Raw genomic sequence first — 25625 nt, 5'->3', positions numbered from 1 at the left:
AGGTCTCCCATGGTATTTCAATTTAAAAAGAAGTAAACACTTGAAATTTTTTGGTTTAAACAAATTTGGTTTTACCTTTATAATTTATTTTAAATAATACATGTTTCCTTAAATATAGACTTCCAAAAATACACTGGTTTTGCCTAGCTTCTTACGTTGAAAAGGAGATTTGGGTGGATTTGCTTGTATGGCATTTCAGTAAGAAATTACTAAGGAGTCTAGGCTGGGCATGGTGGCTCACACCTGTAATCCTAGCACTTTGGAAGGCTGAGGTGGGTGGATCACGAGGTCAGGAGATCAAGACCATCCTGGCCAACATGGTGAAACCCCATCTCTACTAAAAAAATACAAAAATTAGCTGGGCGTGGTGGTGCGTGCCTGTAGTCTCAGGTACATGGGAGGCTGAGGCAGAATGGCTTGAACCCAGGAGGCGGAGGTTGCAGTGAGCCGAGATCATGCCACTGCACTCCAGCCTGGGTGACAGAATGAGACTCCAGCTCAAAAAAAGAAATTACTAAGGAATCTAAAATGAATTCAGGAGGCAAAATGAAACCACTTTTCTTTAGTTGAAAGGTATGGAGAATTGGCTTGCTTAATCAGTATGTTTGTGCAATAAAAATCATATAAATACCTTTGCCTTATAAATGTACTGTTACCTGAAAATGCTTCCTATTTATGTTTTAATAGGCCCAGAATCTGAGATGTTAAGTCCAGAGTTTTCATTCTTCATGTTTTTATTTACTTATGTTAAATTTCAAGTACCAAATCAGGACTCAGGATGAGCTCTCTGTCAGTTAAATATTAAGCAATTCCATTTAAGTACTGGTTCCTCTAGGAAGTGAAATAAAATCATTTTTTGATAAATATAGAAGTTTCTAGTCATGAAATTTATTGGGCTATTACAATGAATTTATTGTGTGGTTAAAATTGATTTGGTATGTTTTAGTATGAACAAAATGATTATTTATCTGTTCCTTACTAAAACCTAAATAAATGTAATTTATTACATTTATTGCATTACAGTTTGAATCACTTGTAGGGCTTTTTATGATAGGCTAAGACAAAAGTTAAGGAAAATTGGAAATGTTTATCCCTAATTCAGTGTAATGTTTATTGTTTTGGACATGAAGACCTTCAAGTCTGTTCAATTATTAAAAATTATAGTGGAATTGAATGAAAGTAACTTTTAATTTGTTTTTTTTTTTTAAGATGTGGTCTTGCTCTATTATGCAGGCTGGAGTACAGTGGTGCCATCATAGCTCACTGCAGCCTCAAACTCCTGGACTCAAGCAGTCTTCCTACCTCAGCCTCCCAAGTAGCTGGGACTACAGGTGCATGTCACCCCACCAGGCCTGCTAATATATATTCTATTTCTTTAAAACACTTTTTAGGCTGGGTGCAGTGACTTACACCTGTAATCCCAACACTTTGGGAGGCTGACACAGGCGGATCAGTTGAGGTCAGGAGTTCAAGACCAGCCTGGCCAACATAGTGAAACCCTGTCTCTACTAAAAATACAAAAATTAGCCAGGTGTGGTGGTGGGTGCCTCTAATCCCAGCTACTCAGGAAGCTGAGGTGGGAGAATCCCTGGAGCCTGGGAAGTGGAGGTTGCAGTGACCCAAAATCATGCCACTGCACTCTAGTCTGGGTGACAGAGCAAGACTCCATCTCAAAAAAAAAAAAAAGTACAAACTACTATAAAGACAAATCTGCTTTTTTGTTTTGTTTTTTAATTAAGCTGAATTTTATGTTACTTTATGAGGGAACAATGAATAATTTAAATTACAGTTTAAGTTTTAGATTCCTTTATATTTTCAAAAAGAAATAAAAGATATACAATAGAATTAATAGTCAGATAATATTTAACTATCACTCAAAATATGTAGATAATAGCCAGGCACAGTGGCTCATGCCTGTGATCCCAGCACTTTGGGAGGCCGAGTTGGGTGGATCACCTGAGGTCAGGAGTTAGAGACCAGCCTGCCCAACATGGTGAAACCCCATCTCTACTAAAAATATAAGAATTAGCCGGGCGTGGTGGTGCGTACCTGTAATCCCAGCTACTCGGGAGGCTGAAGCAAAAGAATCACTTGAGCCCGGGAGACAGAGGTTGCAGTGAGCCGAGATCATGCCAGTGCACTCCAGCCTGGGTAACAGAGTGAGACTCTGCCTCAATTAAAAAAAAAAAATGTAGATAATAGTGTAGTTTAGTAAGAAAAGTAGTGAACTGAAAACCAAGAAATCTGACTCTGGATCTTTGCTTGCCCCGTGAATTTAGTCTAGGCACAAAATGACTATGACTAAATTTTCAGTACCTTTGAAAGGAAGTCCGTGGACCAAATGAGCTCTGGAGCCCTTTCAGCTGTAAAATTGTATGAAGGTATAATGATAAATGACTTAATGAGAACAAATGGTATAGGTAGGCTTTTTCCATTACTACTCCTTTTTTATGTTTTGTTTATTTATTTATTTTTGAGACAGAGTCTCGCTCTGTTGTCCAGGCTGGAGTACAGTGGTGCAACCCCAGCTCACTGCAACCTCTACCTCCTGGGTTCAAGAAATTCTCCTGCCTCAGCCTTCCGAGTAGCTGGGACTACAGGAGCCCACCACCATGCCCGGCTGATTTATATATTTTTAGCAGAGATGGGATTTCACCATTGTTGATCAGGCTGGTCTTAAACTCCTGACCCAAAGTGATCCACTTGCCTTGGCCTCCCAAAGTGCTGGGATTACAGGTGTGGACCACGGCGCTTGGCCAGTACTCCTTTTTTATACAAAGTCATGTAGCATACTGTGTTACTATTTATTAACTTGAAGTTCTAAGGACATGTGAAGTTTCCTATTGTGGAATAGGATCAGGTTGGTCTGTGTCATGGAGAATGGTAACTGGGCCTTCAGAAAGGAGACAGGTTCAGAGGGTTGGAGCAGGAAGTGCAAAGTGAAGTTGTTTTTTGCATCTAGCTAAAAAGGATCTGCCTATTTATTTATTTAAAGATTGTCAATAACAGAGCTGCTTAATTATGAGGCAGATTTATGAAATAGCTCTTGGGACAATAGAAAGTGAGAAAAGAGATGAAATCTTATCAAGATTTTTTTTTTTTTGAGACAGAGTTTTGTTCTTGTTGCCCAGGCTGGAGTACAGTGGCACGATCTCAGCTCACTGCAACCTCCACCTCCCGGGTTCAAGCAATTCTCCTGCCTCAGCCTCCTGAGTAGCTGGGGTTATGGGCACATGCCACCACGCCTGGCTAATTTTTGTATTTTTAGTAGAGACGGGGTTTCACCATGTTGGCCAGGCTGGTCTCGAACTCCTGACCTTAGGTGATCCACCCACCTTGGCCTCCCAAAGTGCTGAGATTATAGGCATGAGCCACCACGCCCAGCCCTTATCAGGATTTTGGTCTGTCCCTGGTCCTATCCACATAGTGTGGAATTTGCTTAATAAAATAATTTTGAGGAATTAAGCACAAAACTCTAGGTAGATTTGAAAGGGATATAGTTCCAAAAGTTATGAATTTGATTTTTTTGGTTTATGTCTATCAAGAGATTGCTAATGCAGGTTCATTTGAAGTAAATTACATTGTGAATAAATGATAAATGACTTAAGAACTTGTATTACTGAGCCATCTCATATACTGGTGGAAGAATAGCATGTGTGGTAAATACATAGATCTGTGTGGCTAGAGTTGAGGATGTAATTAAGCACTCTCATCTCTCATTCTTTTTTCTGTTTTGAATCTTGCATTTGTTGATTTTAACCATTCTTCAATCCTACTTACTATGTTCTCAATTTGCCTTTTCTTCCCCTTTCCTCTTTAATGCTAAGTAACTACTTTTCTTCCTTGTACAGTAGCTCGTTTATGTATACATTTCATATCCCTCATGCCTATGTAAGTCTTTGAGGATAAGAAGCATGTCTTATTTATATTTTTCTATGTGCCCCAGTTAGGGTTCCCAGATAAAGTACAACATGCTCAATTAAGTTTGTATTTCTGATAAACAATGAATTTTTTATTTTTATTTTTTTTGAGACAGAGTCTCACTCTGTTGCCCAGGCTGGAGTGCAGTGGCCCAGTCTCGGCTCACTGCAACCTCTGCCTGTCTGGTTCAAGTGATTCTCCTGTCTCAGCCTCCTGAGTAGCTGGGATTACAGGCATGCGCTACCACACCCGGCTAATTTTTGTATTTTTAGTAGAGACAGGGATTTCACTATGTTGGCCAGGCTGGACTCGAACTCCTGACCTGAAGTGATCTGCCTGCTTTGGCCTCCCAAAGTGTTGGGATTATGGGCGTGAGCCATTGCACCTGGCCTAATTTTTTATTATATAAGTATGTTCTGTATTGTATTTTTGTTTGCTAAACTTGGCAGCCCTTGCTGTGTGTATTGTGCAGTGGGTGCTTAATTCAGTGAATGAATCAAAATTGGGTTCTAGTTTTAGTCCTGTGACATTGGCAGAGTATTTTTATTCTTAGTTTTGCAGGTGGAAAAAAATCTGAAGTTAATGGAGTCTAAATCTTTCCCCAAGTTTGCCTAGTTAACTAAATTGCTCAGCCTGGCCCAGGAGACATACATACATTTCTGACTCCCAACCAAGCTAGTGCGTCTTTGCTTAGTTTTTTCTAAATTTTGAATTAAAGAACTTGGATTCTAAGGATTTGTTCTAAAGGATGATTATTTTTCTTGTCCTGACCCTGGAATCTCCATATTTCATGTGTTTTATATATATATATATACGTATATATACGTATATATACACACACACAAATATATTCTTGTTAGATTACTAACTCTAAAAACTATTTGGGGGAAAACAAATTGAAAGAAGTTTTCTTAATTATGTCTTAAGGGAAATAAATGATAAAAATCTTTCAATTTCCTTTTTATACGGTAGAGGGAGACAGTATTAGAATACTGAAAATAAAATCTGTGAGTTACTGGGGCTTACTTTATGGACACTAAGAGAGAACAATACTAAAATAATTTGCTTTCCATGTATTCAGATATCTTGATTGTATTTCACTGTTCAGATATCTTGAACCTTTGTAAATTGAGAAAAGATGCATTTTCTGGGGAGAATCTGCTTAGTATTAGAGAGTCTGTGAAATTTGCAGCTTTTAAGATGCAAGGGTAATTAAGGGTGATTTCTATGCTTTTGAGAATTCTCTTTTCTTTCCCACCTTCGAGGCTGAATGAATGTTGCATATCCATGTGTAGTCGGTGGTTAAATGTTATTAATTTGAGTGATATATAATTTGCAATGAAAGTAGGAAGAGAAAGAGGTAAAACCCTGAAATTAATGAAATAGCTTTTCTTACCTATTTTACAATATAATATTTAATATGTTTTTTCCAAGCCAGGATTCATATTTTTTCATTATCTCTGATAATTATTTCTACCTTTTACTGAATATCACCTTTCATGTTAGCCTATTAATTTTTTAGAAATTAAGAAACTATGATTTTTTTATTTCATTTTGTTTATTTAATGACACTATTCTCTGGTCACAGTCTCGGAATTGTGACTTTAGTGTCACCTATATTGTGAAATATTCATTTTAAGAATTAATTTTTTTTTGAGACAGTCTCACTCCGTTTCCCAGGCTGGAGCGCATCGGTGTGATCTTAACTCACTGCAAGTTCTGCCTGCCGGTTCCAAGCAATTCTCCTGCCTCAGCCTACCGAGTAGCTGGGACTACAGGCGCACACCACTGTGTCTGGCTAATTTTTTATATTTTTAGTAGAGATGGGGTTTCACCATGCTGGCCAGGCTGGTCTTGAACTCCTGACCTCATGATCCACCTGCCTCAGCCTCCCAAAATTTTGGGATTACAGGTGTGAGCCACCATGCTTGGCATTAATTTTTATTCCCTTTAAGAATTAGAATTCTCAGTCTTTTGGGGTGAATTTGCCCTTGTGGAAATGTTGTTGTGTTCCTATTTTTAGTCAGTATAATTTTTCTGTATTAAACAATACAAAATAGGAAAGCCTGGAATTGTGGGAAATAAAAATGTATGTCTTAGAAACAAAATAGCCTCCTTTTCTCTTCACTTTGAAGTTTGAAAGTGAATCCCTTTTTTTTAATGTTCAGAGAAGAATATATATATGTTAGAGAATCCTGGTGATAATGGAATGGAATGGAATGGGGTATTTGGGCATGATGCTCCTGCTTGTCTGAATACATAGAAATGGAAATTTAAAAAAATTTTTCTTTTTTTTTTTGAGATGGAGTTTCACTGTCTCGCCCAGGCTGGAGTGCAGTGGCGTGATCTCGGCTCACCGCAAGCTCTGCCTCCTGGGTTTATGCCATTCTCCCGCCTCAGCTTCCCAAGTAGCTGGGACTACAGGCGCCCGCCACCACATCCTGGTAATTTTTTGTATTTTTAGTAGAGACGGGGTTTCACCGTGTTAGCCAGGATGGTCTCGATCTCCTGACCTTGTGATCCACCCTCCTTGGCCTCCCAAAGTGCTGGGATTACAGGCGTGAGCCACTGCGCCCGGCCAAAATTGTTTTAATGTCTTGCTTCATACAGTGGTGGTGATAACAGTGAGAATTGTTTAATTTTTTTTAACTGGGTTAGTTAAAAAAAAAAAAGATCCACAAATTGTAGATCTTGGAATGTATTATTGTTACTTTTCATATATTTTGTGATATATATTCATACATTTTTAAAAGAAGAATTTACATAATTTTTAAACAGCTATACATTGTCGATATTTTTATCGTGTCCTCACGTATTCAACAGCAAAGTATTTCATCATATGCATGTACTGTACCTTATTTAGCCAGCCCCATTTTGTTTGGCTTGTGGAGAATTACAATAGCTGTTTTGACTGTTGTATCACATGCCAGGCACTGTACTGTGTATTATCTCATGTAATTCTCATAGTTACTGCATGGTGTAGGTATTTTTATCCCCATTTTACAGGTAGAGAAACTGAACCCAGAGATGTTAAATAATTTGCCCAGGTTTTTTGGCTGATTATACTGATGAAGATACTGATACTAGCATTCTGTTGTCAGTTATTTGCCTGACAGAGTTCTTTATTTTTTAATACATAATATCATTTATTCTTGAGAACCCTAAATGAGTTAGGGCCTACTAAATCATTTACAATACAATACAGTAGGAGAAACTGAGGCTCACTGAGATTAAGTTGCTTGCTTACGGTTATACATTCAACAAATGGCACCTATTTCCAACTTTCTGTTTACACAACTGATTGTTTTTGTCTCAACCCCTGCTTATTTCTGAGGAAATAAGTAAAAATTCTAGCTGAAAAGACATTTCCAGCAAATTATTTCATATTTTGGCTCCCTTCTCTCTAAAATACGGATAACGGTCTTTTTTTTAAATAGGGTGATTCTATTAAGTGAGATAATGTATGTGAAGCGTGTAGCACACAGGGTATATAATAAAAGTCAATAAATGTTACTAGTACTATTCCTATTATTTTGGTTATTTAGATTTTTATTCAGGCTGTAAAAGCAGTAAATGCATATTATAACATATCATAGAAAATCTGGAAAAGATAAAGGAGCTTAGGAAGTAATCACTCAGACTCACCACTGGTGACATTTTAGCATGTTTCCCTCAGGATAACTCATTATTTCCTGATACATGGGTCATTCATTACACATGACACATACTGGAATCTTTTTACTTATGGGAATGTCTCTTCTGATTAATTAAGAAGAACAGAGGCTGTGTCCTTATGTACCAGCACTGTTTCTGGCTCAGAGTAAGTGCTCAGCAAATATTTGAAATGAGCTGTTAGAAGCTTGAGAGAAGACCTTTGAGGTCTTCTCCATTCCTTGCCATTTTTTGCATTTAAAAAGTGATTATAAAAAGATTTTAGTTTAAAAACAAAGAAGGTAGATGTATTCGTTTGAGCTCAGGAAGACTGAGCTATTATCAGACAAAGGCATTTGATGTAACAATTAAATGTGCAAAGAGCTCAGTAAGAGTATGTTGGGAAAGTTGCATTCTGAAGATCAGGGAAGCAATTATTTAATGAGTACAGTCTTGAAGTACATGGTTCTCAAAAGTTTGCCAATAAATTGCCCCAGCTCTTTAGTCTCTGGGAAAGATCCCTTCATGTTAGCCTGTGGTGGTAAGTGGGATCTTACTTACCACTTAGGATGGTGGTGTCTGGATGTCATGATTGCTTAAGAGTAATGATATCTCTTTAATTTTGAAGTTTCTTTCATTGGAAAAAAGTAAACTCTGTGCTATGCAAAGGAGACTTTAGAGGTAGATGGTAATACATATAATGTTGAGAACTAATGATCCAGCACAGTAGGGATTCTTATTGATAACCCGTGAATACTCTTTTGGGATATTAACACCTTGAGAGCCTTCCTGGTACATGTGAGAACAACATTCAAGCAAACTGCCAAAGTTTTAAGTTAACTTTTAAAGTATTTTGACTTAAATGAAAATAGAATGGTTTCTTAATGGTTGCAATAAACACCTCTGAAATTAGACTAGTGCTAATTCTAGAACTATCTGCCAGAATCAAGACTTAAAACTTCATTTTTAAAAACATTGAAACATTTGAAAGTGCAAGCATTGAAAGTGAATTAAGTGTAAAAGGGAATTCATAGAAAATTAGCCCCTCCCTTCTTTTCCCCTTTTTTTTTTTTTTGCTGGGGGAGACAGGGTCTCACTCTGTTGCCTATGCTGGAATGCAGTGGCACTATCATGGCTCACTGCCGTCTCAACTACCTGAGCTCAAGTGATCCTTCCACTTCAGCCTCCCAAAGTGCCAGGATTACAGGTGTGAGCCGCTGCACCCAAACTCCTTTACCTTTTTTAAAAAAGCTGCTTTAAGTGGTTTATTATATGCAGCTATTTTGGTGAATGATTAAGTCTAATTTCAAAAGTGGAGGTCAGCTTGTCTCAGCTGAAACAGGTTGTTACTAAGAGCTTTGCCTTTGGCTTTATAAAAGCCTCTTTGTTCATGCTGCACAATTCCATAGGTCATGATGGCTTTCAGTAGATGTGAATGCTGGTCTGTGCTGCTTTTCAGGTGAGACAAGGAACTTTTTATAGACAATGTGTAAATAGTTACAGGAACATGAAGTGTGAATATAGGGTGCCCTGTGGCCAGGTTTAGTGTGGTGATAAACACAGTACTTTTCAGGCCCTCATTTTTCAGATGAGTTGAAAATTAAAGGAGCAAGATGCAATTTTAATCTTTCAGATAATATTAACAGTTCTTTTCAGTAACTGTTGCTGTGTCATTGCCAGCTATTGGATTTCTGTCTCCTTTTGATAAATATACCAGAAGCGACACCTTAAAGTAACCAGAGTACTATCACTTAATACCGTGTATGAGAAAATATCGGTGGTATATTGTTTTATAAAAAAATTAGCTGGGCACAGTGGCTCATGCTGTAATCCTAGCTACTCAGGAGGCTGGCAGGAGAATCACTTGAACCCGGAGGGCAGAGGTTGCAGTGAGCCGAGTTCACACCACTGCACTCCAGCCTGGGTGACAGAAACTCTGTCTCAAAAAAAAAAAAGAAATCATACTTTACTTTAGGGAATTCTAGAGATTCTTATGAAATATTTGTTTTTATGTATGTAGAGTTTAAACATGTAAATTACATTAAAGATACTATACTCCACCTTTATCCCAGTGACATGATTTCATATTTTTCTTATTATGAAAACAATTGTTTATTACATTTCTTTGCTCCTAAAGAAAATAAACACTTGAGACCACATACCCCACATACATATACCATCACTTGATGTCTGATTAAAAATGTTGGCAGTTTTCCCTATGTTAGCACTTTGTTAGAGTATTTTAAGGTGCAAATTTTGAAGGTTTTTTGCTAAAGGCAGATGGTATAATCATCTGATAAAAAGAAGTCAAAGAACCTAGGGGTGAATGGGCTTCTCTTTTTGTTAAGTCTGCCTTTTGATTTTTAAATTCTTTTTGCAAAACTAATTATCCTTTTCATAGAAAAAATTAGAATATAACATTCTAATTCAATTCTTCATTTAAACTGTTTTATATAATGTTATCGTGCTTACTTTAATATTTGCATTAAAAATGCTGATTTTAGCCATTTAAAAATAGAGGTGAAAGCATTATTTGAATAAAGAAAAAAAAAGGTAGATATAAATGCTATGTGATTGTGTGTTTAGGGGTAAGGATAGACTCAGGGGACTAACCTTGATTAGAGAGTAAAAGATGCTATTAGGATACTATTAATTTTTAATTTTAATAAGTGAACTTACTCCAGCATTCAGAAGTTGTTAACTTCTTCTTTTTTTTTTTTTTTGGTGAGACAGAGTTTTGCTCTTTTTGCCCAGGCTGGAGTGCAATGGCGCGATCTCAGCTCACTGCAACCTCCGCCTCCTGGGTTCAAGTGATTCTCCTGCCTCAGCCTTCCAAGTAGCTGGGATTACAGGTGCTTGCCACCACGCCTGGCTAATTTTTTGTATTTTTAGTAGAGACAGGAATTCACCATGTTGGCCAGGATGGTCTTGATCTCTTGACCTCATGATCCACCCGCCTCGGCCTCCCAAAGTGCTGGGATTACAGGCATGAGCCACTGCACCCGGACTTTTTTTTTTTTGAGATGGTGTTTTGCTGTTGTTGCCCCAGGCTGGAGTGCAATGGCATGATCTTGGCTCACCACAATCTCTGCCTTCTGGGTTCAAGCGATTCTCCTGCCTCAGCCTCCTGAGTAGCTGGGATTACAGGCATGCACCACCGCACCCAGCTAATTTTGTATTTTTAGTACAGACGGGGTTTCTCCGTGTTGGTCAGGCTGGTCTCGAACTCGCTACCTTAGGTGATCAGCCTGCCTCAGCCTCCCAAAGTGCTGGGATTACAGGCATAAGCCACTGTGCACAGCTCTGCTTCTTTTTTATCTGTATTTTTCACTGCTCTGATTTTTTTTTCAAGTCAAGTCCTGGACTTGAGGCAAATTGGGCTTCTCCATACCCCTCTATGCAGTGTCTTTTCATACCCCAGTGCTCCAGTTAGGCCATTCCCTGTGCCTCTGGAGACCCACCCCTTCACTCTTGCAAATGCTTCTACCGTCCAAAGCCCTTAGGGGTGTATAAACCCTTTCCTCTTCACAGTCAGGTGTGGTCTCTCCTGAGCTTTTAGCACATTTATTTATTTAGAACTTTAGTAACTTTCTTAAAGTATCTCACATACTTCCAAATGGTCGAGGATGTGTCTTTAATATTTTAAAAATCCAGCCAGGTGTGGTGGCTCATGCCTGTAGTCCTAGCACTTTGGGAGGCTGAGGTAGGAGAATGCCTTGTGGCCAGGAGTTTCAGACCATCCTGGGCAACATAGTGAGACCCTGTCTCTACAAAAAACAGAAAAATTAGCTGAGAGTGGTGGCACACGTCTATAGTCCCAGCTACTTGGGAAGCTGAGACCGGAGGATCACTTGAGCCTAGAAGTTCAAGGCTGCAGTGAGCTATGATCCTTCCACTGCACTCCAGCCTGGGAGACAGAGCAAGCCCCTTTTCTCTACAAATAAAATAAAAATCCCCCACAGTCTTGAGGACTATACTATCTTATAATAGGTGTTTAGTAATTATTTGTTGAATGAATGAATACAAAAATGTTAGCATTCATTGTATTATGTTTATACAGTGAAATGTTTCTCCACTGTAAAACAGATGAATGCACCTGTAAACGCAGTAATTATTTTAGAATCAGATTTCTTTTATTATTATACTTTAAGTTCTAGGATACATGTGCACAACATGCAGGTTTGTTACCTATGTATACATGTGCAATGTTGGTGTGCTGCACCCATTAACTCGTCATTTACATTAGGTATATCACCTAATGGTATCCCTCCCCACTCCCCCCACCCCACGACAGGCCCTGGGGTGTGGTGTTCCCCAGCCTGTATCCAAGTGTTCTTATTGTTCAATTCCCACCAATGAGTGAGAGCATGCAGTGTTTGATTTTTTGTCCTTGCGATAGTTTGCTGAGAATGATGGCTTCCAGCTTCATCCATGTCCCTACAAAGGACATGAACTCATCCTTTTTTATGGCTGCATAGTATTTCATGGTGTATATGTGCCACATTTTCTTAATCCAGTCTATCATTGATGGACATTTGGGTTAGTTCCAAGTCTTTGCTATTGTGAATAGTGCCGCAATAAACATGCATGTGCATGTGTCTTTATAGCAGCATAATTTATACTCCTTTGGATATATGCCCAGTAATGGGATAGCTGGGTCAAATGGTATTTCTAGTTCTAGATCCTTGAGGAATCGCCACACTGTCTTCCACAATGGCTGAACTAGTTTACAGTCCCACCAACAGTGTAAAAGTGTTCCTATTTCTCCACATCCTCTCCAGCACCTGTTGTTTCCTGACTTTTTAACGATAGCCATTCTAACTGGTGTGACATGGTATCTCATTGTGGTTTTGATTTGCATTCCTCTGATGACCAGTGATGATGAGCATTTTTTCATGTGTCTGTTGGCTGCATAAATGTCTTCTTTTGAGAAGTGTCTGTTCATATCCTTCGCCCACTTTTTGATGGGGTTGTTTGATTTTTTCTTGTAAATTTGTTTAAGTTTTTCGTAGATTCTGGATATTAGCCCTTTGTCAGATGGATAGATTGCAAAAATTTTCTCCCATTTTGTAGGTTGCCTGTTCACTCTGATGGTAATTTCTTTTGCTGTGCAGAAGCTCTTTAGTTTAATTAGATCCCATTTCTCAATTTTGGCTTTTGTTGCCGTTGCTTTTGGTGTTTTAGACATGAAGTCCTTGCCCATGCCTATGTCCTGAATGGTATTGGCTAGGTTTTCTTCTAGGGTTTTTATGGTTTTAGGTCTGACATTTAAGTCTTTAATCCATCTTGAATTAATTTTTGTATAAGGTGTAAGGAAGGGATCCAGTTTCAGCTTTCTACATATGGCTAGCCAGTTTTCCCAGCACTATTTATTAAATAGGGAATCCTTTCCCCATTTCTTGTTTTTCTCAGGTTTGTCAAAGATCAGATGGTTGTAGATGTGTGGTGTTATTTCTGAGGGCTCTGTTCTGTTCCATTGATCTATATCTCTGTTTTGGTACCAGTACCATACTGTTTTGGTTACCGTACCCTTGTAGTATAGTTTGAAGTCAGGTAGCATGATGCCTCTTGCTTTCTTCTTTTGGCTTAGGATTGTCGTGGCAATGTGAGCTCTTTTTTGGTTCCATATGAACTTTAAAGTAGTTTTTTCCAATTCTGTGAAGAAAGTCATTGGTAGCTTGATGGGGATGGCATTGAATCTATAAATTACCTTGGGCAGTATGGCCATTTTCACGATATTGATTCTTCCTATCCGTGAGCATAGAATGTTCTTCCATTTGTTTGTGTCCTCTTTTATTTCGTTGAGCAGTGGTTTGTAATTCTCCTTGAAGAGGTCCTTCACATCCCTTGTAAGTTGGATTCCTAGGTATTTTATTCTCTTTGAAGCAATTGTGAATGGGAGTTCACTCATGATTTTGCTCTCTGTTTGTCTGTTATTGTATAGGAATGCTTGTGATTTTTGCACATTGATTTTGTATTCTGAGACTTCACTGAAGTTGCTTATCAGCTTAAGGAGATTTTGGGCTGAGAGGATGGGGTTTTCTAAATATACAATCATGTCATCTGCAAACAGGGACAATTTGACTTCCTTTTTTCCTAATTGAATATCCTTTATTTCCTCCTCCTGCCTGATTGCCCTGGCTAGAACTTCCAACACTATGTGGAATAGGAGTGGTGAGAGAGGGCATCCCTGTCTTGTGGCAGTTTTCAAAGGGAATGCTTCCAGTTTTTGCCCATTCAGTATGATATTGGTTGTGGGTTTGTCATAGATAGCTCTTATTATTTTGAGATACGTCCCATCAATACCTAATTTATTGAGAGTTTTTAGCATGAAGGGTTGTTGAATTTTGTCAAAGGCCTTTTCTGCATCTGTTGAGATAATCATGTGGTTTTTGTCTTTGGATCTGTTTATATGCTGGATTACATTTATTGATTTGCGTATGTTGAACCAGCTTGCATTCCCGGGATGAAGCCCACTTGATCATGGTGAATAAGCTTTTTGATGTGCTGCTGGATTTGGTTTGCCAGTATTTTATTGAGGATTTTTTCGTTGATGTTCATCAAGGATATTGGTCTAAAATTCTTTTTTTTGTTGTTGTGTCTCTGCCAGGCTTTGGTATCAGGATGATGCTGGCCTCATAAAATGAGTTAGGGAGGATTCCCTCTTTTTCTATTGATTGGAATAGTTTCAGAAGGAATGGTACCAGCTCCTCTTTGTACCTCTGGTAGAATTCAGCTGTGAATCCGGCTTGTCCTGGACTTTTTTTGGTTGGTAGGCTATTAATTATCTCCTCAATTTTAGAGCCTGTTGTTGGTCTATTCAGGGATTCAACTTCTTCCTGGTTTAGTCTTGGGAGGGTGTATGTGTCCAGGAATTTATCCATTTCTTCTAGATTTTCTAGTTTATTTGCATAGAGGTGTTTATAGTATTCTTTGATGGTAGTTTGTATTTCTGTGGGATCGGTTGTGATATCCCCTTTATCATTTTTTATTGCATCTATTTGATTCTTCTCTCTTGTCTTCTTTGTTAGTCTTGCTAGCAGTCTATCAATTTTGTTGATCTTTTCAAAAAACCAGCTCCTGGATTCATTGATTTTTTTTGAAGGGTTTTTTGTGTCTCTGTCTCCTTCAGTTCAGTTATTTCTTGCCTTCTGCTAGCTTTTGAAGTGTTTTCTCTTGCTTCTCTAGTTCTTTTAATTGTGATGTTAGGGTGTTGATTTTAGATCTTTCCTGCTTTCTCTTGTGGGCATTTAGTGCTATAAATTTCCATCTACACACTGCTTTAAATGTGTCACAGAGATTCTGGTATGTTGTGTCTTTGTTCTCATTGATTTAAAATAGCATCTTTATTTCTGCCTTCATTTCGTTATGTACCCAAGTAGTCATTCAGGAGCAGGTTGTTCAGTTTCCATGTAGGTGAGCAGTTTTGAGTGAGTTTCTTAATCCTGAGTTCTAGTTTGATTGCACTGTGGTCTGAGACACAGTTTGTTATAATTTCTGTTCTTTTACATTTGCCGAGGAGTGCTTTACTTCCAACTGTGTGGTCAATTTTGCAATAAGTGTGGTGTGGTGCTGAGAAGAATGTATATTGTGTTGATTTGGGGTGGAGAGTTCTGTAGATGTCTATTAGGTCCCCTTGGTGCAGAGATGAGTTCAATTCCTGGATATCCTTTTTAACTTTCTGTCTCGTGGATCTGTCTAATGTTGACAGTGGGGTGTTAAAGTCTCCCATTATTATTGTGTGGGAGTCTAAGTCTCTTTGTAGGTCTCTAAGGACTTGCTTATGAATCTGGGTGCTCCTGTATTGGGTGCATATATATTTAGGATAGTTAGCTCTTCTTGTTGAATTGATCCCTTTACCATTATGTAATGGCCTTCTTTGTCTCTTCTGATCTTTGTTGGTTTAAAGTCTGTTTATCAGAGACTAGGATTGCAACCCCTGCTTTTTTTTGTTTTCCATTTGCTTGGCAGATCTTCCTCCATCCCTTTATTTTGAGCCTATGTGTGTCTCTGCACGTGAGATGGGTTTCCTGAATACAGCACACTGATGGGTCTTGACTCTTTATCCAATTTGCCAGTCTGTGTCTTTTAATTGGAGCATTTAGTCCATTTACATTTGAAGTTAATATTGTTATGTGTGAATTTGATCCTGTCATTATGATGTTAGCTGGTTATTTTGCTTGTTAGTTGATGCAGTTTCTTCCTAGCCTCGATAGTCTTTACAATTTGGCATGTTTTTGCAGTGGCTGCTACCGGTTGTTCCTTCCCATGTTTAGTGCTTCCTTCAGGAGCTCTTGTAAGGCAGACCTGGTGGTGACAAAATCTCTCAGCATTTGCTTGTCTGTAAAGAATTTTATTTCTCCTTCACTTATGAAGCTTAATTTGGCTGGATATGAAATTCTGGGTTGAAAATTCTTTTCTTTAAGAATGTTGAATATCGGCCCCCACTCTCTTCTGGCTTGTAGAGTTTCTGCTGAGAGATCCACTGTTAGTCTGATAGGCTTCCCTTTGTGGGTAACCCGATCTTTTTCTCTGGCTGTCCTTAACATTTTTTCCTTCATTTCAGTGTTGGTGAATCTGACAATTATGTGTCTTGGGTTGCTCTTCTCGAAGAGTATCTTTGTGGTGTTCTCCGTATTTCCTGAATTTGAATGTTGGCCTGCCTTGCTAGGTTGGGGAAGTTCTGCTGGATTATATCCTGAAGAGTGTTTTCCATCTTGGTTCCATTTTCCCCGTCACTTTCAGGTACACCAATCAGACATAGATTTGGTCTTTTCACATAGTCCCATATTTCTTGGAGGCTTTGTTCATTTCTTTTTACTCTTTTTTCTCTAAACTTCTCTTCTTGCTACATTTCATTCATTTGATCTCCAATCACTGATACACTTTCTTCCAGTTGATCGATTCGGCTACTGAAGCTTGTGCATGTGTCTTGTAGTTCTTGTGCCGTGGTTTTCAGCTCCATCAGGTCATTTAAGGTATTCTCTATGCTGTTTATTCTAGTTAGCCATTCGTCGAATCTTTTTTCAAGGTTTTTAGCTTCTTTGCAATTGGTTTGAACATCGTCCGTTACCTCAGAGAAGTTAGTTATTACCGATCTTTTGAAGCCTTCTTCTCTCTACTCATCAAAGTTATTCTCCATCCAGCTTTGTTCCATTGCTGGCGAGGAGCTGCATTCCTTTGGAGGAGAAGAGGCACTCTGATTTTTAGAATTTTCAGCGTTTCTGCTCTGGTTTCTCCCATCTTTGTGGTTTTATCTACCTTTGGTCTTTGATGATGGTGACGTACAGATGGGGTTTTGATGTGTATGTCCTTTCTGTTTGTTAGGTTTCCTTCTAACAGTCAGGACCCTCAGCTGCTCATCTGTTGGAGTTTGCTGGAGGTCCACTCCAGACGCTGTTTGCCTGGGTATCACCAGCAGAGACTGCAGAACCGCAAATATTGCAGAACGGCAAATGTTGCTGCCTGATTGTTCCTCTGGAAGCTTCGTCTCAGAGGGGTACCCGGCTGTGTGAAGTGTCAGTCTGCCCCTACTCGGGGGTGCCTCCCACTTAGGCTACACAGGGGTCAGGGACCCACTTGAGGAGGCAGTCTGTCCATTCTCAGATCTCATACTCCATGCTGGGAGAACTACTGTCTTCAGAGGTCAGTCGGAAATGCAGAAATCACCCATCTTCTGCGTCACTCACGCTGGGAGCTGTATACTTGAGCTGTTCCTATTCGGCCATCTTGGAACCTTTTTTCAGAATCGGATTTCTTAATAGTGGCATTATTGACATTTTGGGGGATTGCTGTGTATATTGTAGGATGTTTAGTAGCAACTACGGTCTCTATTCACTAGATGCCATTACCACATCTCCCCTCAACTCCAGTTGTGACAACTCACAATGTCTCCAGACACTGCCATATATCTTTTTGGGTATTCCAGAGAAGCTGAACAAAAGTAGATCTCTCCATATTAACTATATGATAATGGTTAACATCTGTGTGGTACTTTGACTGCATATAAAGTGTTTTCACATATATCACTCATTGATTAATTTGTTAAGCAGAAAGTGTTTTCACATATATCACTCATTGGTTAATTTGTTAAGCATTTACTGAGCTCTGCTATGTACTATGCCTCTACTGGACACCAGAGTATAATATACTGGTGAAGTACTCCTTGACCTCGAGGTGTCATCAAAAATGTGACTTCCCAAGAAAAGCCGCCTCCCACTTTGTTAAGTCACTCTGCCCTTCTTATTGTCTAATGCTGCCCTCCGTCTCCTTTACAATATTTTCTATGCTGCTTCCTTAAGGGCAGGTGTTGTGTCAGTTTCTGTCACCTCTGTTGACAGAAGACTTGAATGCAAGACCTAGCATATTGCTAGGCCCAAAATAGGCACTCAATAAAACCAGTTGAGTGAGTGGAAAAATGGATGAAGGCAACATGCTCATAGGAAAGAGACAGGCCAAGGCAGGCCATTACTACACAATGTGATGGGTACCAAGGCAGAGAGGTGGGGTGAGGACATTGTATTAGTCTGTTTTGAGCTGCTATAACAGAATACCATAGACTGGGTAATTTATAAAGAACAGGAATTTGTTTCCTCACAGGTCTGGAAGTCAGGAAATCCAAGATGAAGGCACTGGCAGGTTCAGTTATCTGGTGAGGGTCTGGTCTTTTTGCTTCCAAGATGGCAGTTTGACTGTTGTGTATTGACGAGTGGGGGAAGAATGCTGTGTGCTCATATAACAGAAGGCGGAAGGACACAAAGGGATGAACTCCCTCTTTGAAGCCCTTTTATAAGGGCATCTAATCCCATTCACAAGATAGGAGCCCTTGTGGCCTAATCACCTTTTAAAGGCCCCACCTCTTAATACCGTCTCATTAGCAACACCTAAGTTTTGGAGGAGACACGTTCAAACCATAGCAGGTATAAAAGACAAGCATTTAATCAGACTGTTTGTCAGTCGATAATTTTTCCTTCCCTGCAGGAGACCTGTCTAGAGTGGCTGGGAGACCTGTTTAATTCTGGGGTATAGAATTAAGATGGCCATCTGCCTGCAAGTAGAGATAAGCTGCATTCTCCGAAATCAACTTTGTTCATGATAAAAGTAACATTCTGGCCTCCATATGCCATATTCTTTATTGTCAATTTCTTAAACAGTTAACAAATTGGTTAGAGAAGAGGCAGGCTATCTATTGCCCCATCCTCTACTTTTTTTTTTTTAAACTAAATACCTAATCGTTATATTGTTATTCTTTTGTCTATTATTGCCCTCCTTAACACGTATAAAAATACACCAAACTGACACGATCATATTTTATAAAAATACTATTTTCTTTTTTTGAAAAGGAAACAGAAAAAAGGATAAATGGCTTAAATTGTCTACTTATCATAACTAGAATTAGAAATCCCAGTCTTTGTGGCTGCCAAAAAAAAAAAAAAAAAGAATGAATGGCCAAAAAATGAAATCAAATGAAAGTCTTTCATGACTCTCTCCCTGTGACTGTTAATATGAGGAAACTTAATAGTTCTGAAAATAAAGATGTAAATTTCTGCAGAATGTAAAACAGGATAAAGTCACAATAGCCAAAATGTGGAAACAACCCAAATATTCATCCACAGATGAATGGATAAACAAAATGAGGTATAAATGTACAATGGACTATGATTTAGCCTTAAAAAGAAGTGCAATTCTTATATATGCTACAACATAGATGAACCTTGAGAACATTATACTAAGCGAAATAAGCCAGTCACAGAAGGACAAATATGATTCCACTTATGTGAGGAACCTAGAATAGGCAAATTCATAGAGACAGAAAGTAGTTTCCAGGGGCTGGGGTAGGGGAGAATAGAGAGTTAGTGTTTAATGGGTATAGACTTTCTGTTGGGATTATTTTTTTTAAAGTTCAGGGGATGGATAGGAGTGATGGCTACATAACAATGTGAGTGTACTTCACACCACTGAATCGCACACTTAAACATGGTTAGGATGGTACATTTTTGTGTATTTTACCATAAGAAAAAACATTTAGGCCTGGGCAAGGTGGCTTACATCTGTAATCTCAATACGTTGAGAGGCCGAGGCGGGAAGATCACTTGAGCCCAGGAGTTTGAGACCAGCCTGGGCAACATAGTGAGACCCCATCTCTAAAAAAAAAAAAAAAAATTAGCCAGACCTGGTGGTGTGCACCTAAAGTCCCAGCTACTCAGAAGGCTGAGGCAGGAGGATCACCTGAGCTCAGGAGTTCAAGGCTGCAGTGATCTGTGATCATGCCACTACATTCCAGCCTGAACAACAGAGTGAGACCCTGCCTCAAAAAAAAAAAAAAATTAGTATGATAAAGCATAGACCATATATATAATAAAGATACTTCAAACCCTTTGAAGGATTGTTCAGTTCTCAAGCCAAACAGAGAAACACATACTCTCCTAGAAAAAAGCACAGTTAGCAAAGAATCCAGGGAAGCTAGAAGGGCTGGTGTTTGGTGGCTGAGGTCAGTAGAGGTGACTGCTCTGTTCATGGCATCCCATGGGTACTTATCATCATCTTTTTAGCCACCAGTGGCAGGGTCCTGCTTGACAGACTGACCCTGTGCTGTGAGTATCACATACATTATCACTGAATTTTTGAAATACCTAATAAAGTAGACATTATTCCTATTTATAGGAATTTAATACCTTTCTGAAATTTGCTAAGTAAGTGGTGCAGCCAGCACTTAAACCCTAGATCAGCAGACTCCAAAAGTGAAGTACTTTCCTCAGTATATCCCAAGAATAGCTTTCAAGAAGAATTATATGGAAAATCTGGAGTAAAAGGAATAGGAATTTCTTCATTTAGGTCATCAAGATGTGCTGACAAGATGACCACAAATGCAGGAATGTTGGAGTGGTAGTTAATATGTAGATGAGAAATCATTAAAGAGTGGAATAGCAATGCGAGTTTCTGGGGCTACTTCAGTAGGGCTATTTGGAACTGATTGAGGGGGCAAAAATTAAAGCCAGAAAGCTCAGTGGAGCAAAAGTCATAGTGGCCACAGAGAAACAAAGATTTTCAAAATGAGATGCTAAGTGAGAAAGAGCAACTGAGGAGAGAAGTAATGCTTCCAGGATCACATGGGCATAACAAGAATTGTTCTTTTAGACTCTAGGTGAGCTTGTAGTAGTCCAAGGACTGTTGATTTAGGCCACTGAGTTCTGGCTTTGAGTACATCTCTAATCCCTAAATCTTCACTAAGAGGGAGGTGAAGGGAGTCAGATGTGCCACATGTCTGCTACTGAAAAATGCCTTGATGGGAAAGGAGTTTGAAATATTGTCCTAAAATGAAGTTTCTGAGTTAGATGAGCTGAATTTTACCATGTGTTCACTGTTATTACTGTGTAAAATCAAGAGATTTAAATGAGATTATGATTGTTAATTAGCTTTCTGAGATATTGAAACCTAAGAACCTGGCCGGGTGCGGTGGCTCACACCTGTAATCTCAGCACTTTGGGAGGCTGAGGCGAGCGGGTCACCTGAGGTCAGGAGTTCGAGACCAGCCTGGCTAACATGGTGAAACTCTGTCCCTACCAAAAATATAAAAATTAGCCAGGCGTGGTGGCGCATGCCTGTAATCCTGGCTACTTGAGAGGCTGAGGCAGGAGAATCGCTTGAACCCGGGAGGCGGAGGTTGCAGTGAGCCAAGATCATGCCACTGCACTCCATCCTGGGTGACAGAGTGAGTGAGACTGTGTCTCAAAAAGGAAAACAAAAAAGAAAACTAAGAACCCAATTACCTCTACCACATACATTGACTGTCTTTGGTTAATGTGATGACATATTAAGCCCCAAACTGGTATATATAATCTCTGGTCACTTCTACACCAAAGCTGTTAGCTTAACTTGGCAATGAAGGCCAAGCTAAGAAGAGTTGAGAATTATGAAGCATGAAGCATAGAATTTCAAAACTGAGAAAGAAGCTGGGCATGGTGGCTCACACCTGTAATCCCAGCAGTTTAGGAGGCCGAGGTGGGCGGATCACAAGGTCAGGAGATCGAGACTATCCTGGCTAACACAGTGAAACCCTGTGTCTACAAAAACTACCAAAAACTTAGCCGGGCATGGTGGCAGACACCTGTAGTCCCAGCTACTCAGGAGGCTGAGGCAGGAGAATGGCGTGAACCCGGGAGGCAGAGCTTGCAGTAAGCTGAGATTGCACCACTGTACTCCAGACTGGGTGACAGAGCAAGACTCCATCTCAAAAAAAAAAAAAAAAAAAAAAAGAGAAAGAATAGCATCTTTTTTTCCTAACCCTTTCATTTTATAGGTATGGAAAATCGAGGACCAAAGAGAGTACCTTGCCAGCAATTTTGTAGTTATGATTTTAGATGAAGAGCTGCACAGTACTAGGGGAAATTCTGAATGGTATTCAAGTCCTCCAGCAAGCAGCAGCAGGATATGGTTTTCAATGTGCACTATGCAAGTAGTGCTTCAGATGGAGCTTATTCTTATTTTTAATTTATTTTTTAGTTTATTCATTTATTTTTATATATTTTAAGATTTATTGACATAAAAATTATATATGGTGTACAATTTGATGGTTGATATGCACGTGCATTGTGAAATGACCATCAAAATCAAGCTAATTAACATATTATCACCTCTCCATAGTTACTAGTTTGTTGATGCATGTGTTTTTATTTTATTTCTGAAATAATTTTAGACTTACAGAAAATTTGAAGAAATAGTACAGAGTTCACATATTTCTACCACTTTGCTTCCCTGATGTTAAAAACTTATATAACTGTAGTTCAATAATCAAAATGAGGAAATTAACTTTGATAAAATACTATGAATTAAACTATAGCCCTTTGATTTTCACCATCTCCTCCCACCCCTACCATGCCTTTTTAATATTCCAGGATATAATCTAAGATCCCACGTTGCATTCATTTGTGTCCCCTCAGTTTCCTCCAATCTGTGACAGTTGTTCCTATTTCCTTGTCTTTCATGGACTCTTGATGAGTACTGGCCAGCTTTTTTGTAGAATGATCCTCAGTTTGGTTTTGTCCACGTTTTCCTCATGATTAGACTAAGGTGATGGGTTTGGGGGAAGAAGATCACAAGGTGAAATGCTCTTGTTATTTCCTATCAGGGGTACAGGATGCCAACGTGGCTTATTAGTGATATTTACCACCATCACTTGGTTAAGGTGGAATCTCCCAGGTTTCATTACTGTAAGTTACTTTTCTCCCTTTGTAAATGATAAACATCTTGGAGAGATGCTTTGAGACCGTGCTAGCATCCTGTTTCTTCTCAAATTTTTGCCTACTGGTTTTCTCATTCATTGGTGGATCTTGTCAACAGTTACTACTGTGGTGTTCTAGTGGGGATTTTTTATTTTACTCATTCCTTCTATATTGATTAATTGGAATTCTGTAAGGAAGAAGTGTCTCTTCTCTCATACATTTATTTATTGAATTATTTATTTATGTCCATATAGATTTATGGGTATTTATTTTGTCCTATGGGATTGTGTTATTTCTTGCCTTGCTGTAAAGGAATACCTGACACTGGGTAATTCATAAAGAAAAGAGGGCCAGGCATGGTGCCTCACCCCTGTAATCTCAGCACTTTGGGACGCCAAAGTGGGCCAATCACTTGAGGTCAGGAGTTCAAGACCAGCCTGGCCAACATGGTCAAACCCCATCTCTACTACAAATACAAAAATTAGCAGGGCATAGTAGCACATGCCTGTAGTCCCAGCTACTCGCGAGGTGGAGGCAGGAGATTGCTTGAACCACCAGGAGGTGGAGGGTGCTGTGAGCTGAGACTGTTCCACTGCACTCCAGCCTGGGTGACAGAGTGAGACTCCATCAAAAAAAACAAAAATTATTTTGGCTCATGGTTCTGCAGGCTGTACAGGAAGTGCTTTTTTAACTCCTCAAGCTGCAACATTAAATGCAGAGTCCCTACTTAGTGGGCCCAAGTCAATAAATTCAGCCTGATCTAAGGAAGGAGACCACCTCTCTTATTGTCTCATACCTCAGAAAAAGAAAGAGGAAGTAAAAGTTAAAGAAAGGCAAAAATGAGATCAATAGACAGCCCAGCACTGCACTCCAGGCCTAGTCTGGTAGTTAAAAATCAACCCCTGACCTAACCGCTTGTATTATCTATAGATTCCAGACATTGTATGAGGAAGCATTGTGAAACTTTCTGCTCTGTTCTGTTCTGTCTTGATTACCGATGCATGCAGCCCCAGCCATGTACCCCATGTTTGCTCAATCGATCACGACCCTTTCACGTGGACCCCCTTGGAATTGTAAGCCCTTAAAAGAGGCAAGAATTTCTCTCTCAGGGAGCTTGGTTTTTGAGACACAAGTCTGCTGATGCTTCCGGCCGAATAAAGCTACTTCCTTTCTCAACCCGGTGTCTGAGGGGTTTTGTCCACAGCTCGTCCTGCTACATTTCTTGGTTCTCTGACTGGGAAGCAAGGTGATTAGCAGATGGTCAAGGCAGCCCCTTAGGTGGCTTAGGCCTGTCCTGTGGAGCATCCCTGCAGGGGACTCTGGCCAGCTTGAGTGACGCGGATCCTGAGAGCACTCCTGGGTAGGCATTTGCCCCGGTGGAACGCCTCAACAGAGCGGTGCATAGCAGGCCCCTGCGGAGGTTCAACGCAGTGGCTGAACACCGGGAAGGAACTGGCACTTGGAGTCTGGACATCTGGAATATGGTAAGACTGGTCTTGGGGACTTGCCCACTCCATTTGAGTGGAAGCGTGACCTGATCACCCACGGCGTGCCTTTATCGACACTTTGGTTTTGGTTTTGATTTTGACTTGGCTTAAAATGCTTGATTTAGTATGAATTAGATGACTGTGTGATCTTTACCCTTTCCTTCTTGTAGTGTGAACATTGTCTTGTCTCGAGAGAAAAATGGGTCAGACACAAAGTAAACTCACTCCACTAGGAACTATGTTAAAAAATTTTAAGTAGGGATTTAAGGGAGACTATGGAGTTACTATCACACCAGGAAAACTTAGAACTTTGTGTAAGATAGACTGGCCAGTATTTGAGGTGGGTTGGCCATCAGAAGAAGCCTGGATGGGACCCTTGTTTCAAAGGTATGGCATAAGATAACCTGTAAGTCAGGGCACCCAGACCAATTCCCATGCATAGACACTTGGTTACAGCTGGTTTTAGAACCCCCCACCGTGGTTAAGAGGACAGGCAGCCACAGTGTTAGTGGCGAAAGGACAGATAGCCAAGGAAGGATCCCGCTCCACCTGCCAAGGGAAGTCAGCCCCTAAAGTTCTGTCCAATCCAATATCAGAAGACAAATGGCAGGAAATGGCACCAGCGATGCCCCCTGCTTACTGAGAAGAGAGACTCCCCACTTCTGAGCCCACAGCACCTGTGCCTCCACGGGACACACACACCCCTAGACCACCCAGAGTAGACGAGAGGATGTGAAGCTGTGGGAGAAACCCCTCCCCTGGTGGCTTGTTTATGGCCTAAGACTGGAATACAAATGCCCCTGAGGGAGCAGCGATATACTAGGGTAGACGAGGATGGGCATATGGTAGAAAGGAGTGCCTTTGTGTATCAACCCTTCACCTCTGCTGATCTCCTCAATTGGAAGAACAATACCCCATCTTATAGTGAAAAGCCTCAAGCCTTAATTGATTTGCTCCAAACTATTATCCAGACTCATAACCCTACTTGGGCTGATTGCCACCAGCTGCTCATGTACCTCTTTAACACAGATGAAAGGCGAAGGGTACTCCAGGCAGCAACTAAGTGGCTAGAGGAACATGCTCCAGCCAGTTACCAAAACCCCCAGGAGTATGTGAGAGTCCAATTACCAGGAACAGACCCCCAGTGGGACCCAAGTGAAGGGCCAGACATGAAGAGACTAAAACGGTATAGACAGGCCCTCCTGGAAGGGTTAAAAAAAGGGATCTCAGAAGGCCACAAATGTTAACAAAGTCTCTGAGGTCATTCAAAGAAAAGAAGAGAGTCCAGCACAGTTTTACAAGGGCCTATCGTACGTATACTCCCTTTGATCCCAATAGCCCTGAA

General features: G+C 39.9%; 1 long non-coding RNA gene across 1 annotated transcript in view; it reads left to right on the top strand.

The window, feature by feature from the left end:
• Positions 1–25625, top strand: part of LOC134759886 (uncharacterized) — a 30663-nt gene continuing 5038 nt past the window's right edge. The window contains exon 1 of the long non-coding RNA XR_010136754.1: positions 1–24277. This is a non-coding gene — a long non-coding RNA (uncharacterized LOC134759886). The remainder of the gene's footprint in view (positions 24278–25625) is intronic.

The sequence above is a fragment of the Pongo abelii genome, chromosome 14 (assembly GCF_028885655.2).
Source record: "Pongo abelii isolate AG06213 chromosome 14, NHGRI_mPonAbe1-v2.0_pri, whole genome shotgun sequence".
Taxonomy (NCBI): domain Eukaryota; kingdom Metazoa; phylum Chordata; class Mammalia; order Primates; family Hominidae; genus Pongo; species Pongo abelii.
This window is presented reverse-complemented; position numbering and strand designations above follow the sequence as displayed.